Genomic DNA, 3,043 nt, shown 5'->3' with positions numbered 1-3,043 from the left:
TAGTGTATGAGAACTGCAAGGCACATAAAAAGCTCTTGGATTCTTAACTAATAGCCTAGCCTGCACACCTTTGTTTTTTCCCTTCATATTAGCCCCATTGTCATAGGACTGCCCCCGACAATCCTGAAAAGGGATGTTCAATTCCTCAAGCCTGTTAAGGATTAGATTGGACAAACCCAGGCCAGTGGATTCTGGAGCTATCAGAAATCCTAAAAAGTGCTCTTTTATTTCTGGTGTTTTGCCCAGAGTGACTGTGCGCACCACAACAGACATTTGTTCATGGTGACTAACATCAGGTGTACAGTCTAAAATAATTGAATAATATTTGCAGTCCTTGATTTCTGCCACCATTACCTCAATTATTTTGTCACTGACACACTCTATCAGCTCATTCTGGATAGTCTTACCCAGGTACGTGTTGTGCTGCATTCCACTATCAATTCGTCTGATGTGGTCTTTTAACACCGGGTCAAATTTTGCCATCAGTTCCACCTCTTTAAGGAAGTTCCCATTGTTGGCCTGATGCAAAGTATCGACAGACCCCCTGAGTGCAAGATTCCTCTCCGCCAAAGACTGAATGATACTAATCAAACGAATGAGAACATCTCTCCAACGATTTCTTTCTGCCTCCAAAAGGGCCATTTCTGTTGCATCAATAGTCTTCTGCTTAGAAAGACGGAGGGCAAAGTCTTTCCACTTCACCATATTACTGCAATGATCTTGACTATTCTCATGCTGTTTCAGCAAAGCACCTACATTTACCCAATCACGCTGTCCCTCTGTTGACAGTTTTGTGGACTTTCTTGTGAATAATTTGCAACAGAAGCAGTAAACCGCATCTTTTTGCTTTGAATAAATTAGCCAGCTTCGCTTGATTTTTTCCCCATTAACTAACTGTCTGTATGTGTAGTGGTAGTGAAAGCTTCGTCCATCTGATTTCTTGGGGAAGGTAAAGGTGTCACTTATTGGCACTGGCCCTCTTCTTACCAGATCAGTCCTTTCTGAGTCTGACAGGAATGCTGACCATTCAACTGGGTCAATTGGAGGAGCTGTTGATCTATCTTGATAGCTGGAGCTTGTTGAGGGAGTAGATGGGAAATCTATTGCAGTGGGTGGAGATGTAGAAGGACCTGTAGGGACATTAGATAAAAATAAAAAATAGAATTATAAAATAACATAACACAGAATATTTTATAGTAAAGCCAACACAAAACAAAAACTTTTAGATTAACTGACCTGTCATGCTGGCTGAGGTTGAAACCGATGTATCAGTGAATGTAAGTGCTTGTAACTGCTCCTCGCTTTCAGTCGCTTGTAACTGCTCCTCGCTTTCAGTCGCTTGTAACTGCTCCTCGCTTTCAGTCGCTTGTAACTCTGCAGTGGATGAACCTGCAATGATAAAATAAACAAACAAACAAATAAATACATAAATAAATAAAAAGCTAAATGTGTCATGTCATATTAACAGGCTATGTAACCATTTGCCATCAAGAAAAACCTCACCTGCTGTATCATCAGCTGTGGAGGCTCTGACACTCGATATGTCAGTAGGGGCAGGTAAAATTGGTTGTGCTCCAAAGTACTTCAACAGTGTTCCTGGAAAAAAAAAATAGCATTGCATAAATGCATAGTTGATCGAGCAGAATGAGTTTATTTTTCCATCATTACTAAGCAATTCCACACCACACCTAACAATTCATATTCTATTGGCAAATGAGGCATAATTGCAGTATGGTGAAAAATTAACATGGTGATCTACTGCAGCCTATAAATATGAGGATAGCACTGCTACATCAGTTGCCACCATATTAATAAAATTGAAGTCTATTTTCATTACAGAAGTCTCCCCACCTAACATGGCTTTGGTATATTTTCTCATAAAGATCAATACCATCGCTTGCCAAAGATCTTAAAGCAGAGACCGCACGTGCTTTGCCTATGAAGCTGGAATATTCACTTCAACACAAACAGCAATGCTAGCTAAGCTTGTCATCGCTGTTTTCTCCAACTTAAACCGATATCTATCAACGTGAAATACACACCTACTACCTAGATAAATGTATATTAATAACATTTCACTGTTGTGGCGGGGATTTAGCTCTGGTGCGTTATATTACCACTTTTATGGCTTATAAAAATATCATGAGTCATGACTAGCTAGCTGCTTCCTCAAGTGACGTGAGCACAATTTGTGCTGCTGCTGCACAAAACATACTGTAAATAATAATGCAAACATACCTTTATCTCGCTCTTTTTTCTCCTCCTCGGTCCTTTTCTTTTTTCTTTTTTCGGCACCAGAGGGATACGTCCTTTTTTGTGACATGGCTTAGGCGTATTTATTATCGTGACGTACAATTGCGCGCACCTGCCCGCGCCCGCGCCCGCGCCCACGCGAATTGTCAATGAGCCGTGACATCCGTGAGCCGTGACAAAGCAGCAGTTGTCGACAGAATTTTCTTGTCTTGAATCATTTATTCATTCATTCATTAATTCATTTATATCACTTGTTTAAGTTATTTAATTGTAAAAAAAAACGATTCGGGGGCCCCCTGGTGGCCAGGGGGCCCCAAGCAGCCGCTTAGTTCGCTTATGCCTCGGGCCGGCCCTGTGAAGTTCACATCCAATTCCGTGTTGCCTTCCTTTAAGATCATAAACGTTTGACGCTGCAGCGACAAAACGTGTGCTAGCTTTGGGTCTTTCGACCTCAAAGGCAGCATAATTATATTCGAGATCACTGTGCCGAAGCGCTGTAGATCTCGGCGCAGTTCGGTGCCCTTGAGAAATGGCGGCGCACCTGAGAGCATCACCCTGATGGCGGGCGACGAGAGCGGGGTGCACTGCACAAACAGCCCTTCCCCGACGTCGAGCCCCGTCTCTACCAGGCGCGCCACCATACTCTCCTGGGTCACGTACACCACCACACCTCGATCTTGCCTTTGGGCGGTGAGGATGCCCGCATGGCCCACACACGTGGCCACAGCAGCAGCGACGATGTCGGCTGTGATCTCGGGCGGTGGATAGCAGATTAAACCGTTCCTTCGCG

At 43.4% G+C, this 3,043-nt stretch overlaps 1 long non-coding RNA gene across 1 annotated transcript; it reads right to left on the bottom strand.

The window, feature by feature from the left end:
- Positions 1-86: 86 nt before the first annotated feature.
- Positions 87-2,603, bottom strand: LOC144735779 (uncharacterized). Its single transcript, XR_013588688.1, has 4 exons — positions 2,239-2,603; positions 1,504-1,596; positions 1,237-1,389; positions 87-1,130 (listed from the first exon to the last, which is right to left on the bottom strand). It is a non-coding gene; the product is annotated as an uncharacterized LOC144735779 (long non-coding RNA).
- Between the last annotated feature and the right edge of the window lie 440 nt (positions 2,604-3,043).

The sequence above is a fragment of the Lampetra planeri genome, chromosome 57, assembly GCF_965212315.1.
Source record: "Lampetra planeri chromosome 57, kcLamPlan1.2.h2, whole genome shotgun sequence".
Lineage (NCBI taxonomy): Eukaryota > Metazoa > Chordata > Hyperoartia > Petromyzontiformes > Petromyzontidae > Lampetra > Lampetra planeri.
Note: the sequence above shows the minus strand (reverse complement) of the source record. Positions and strands in the feature narration are given on the sequence as shown.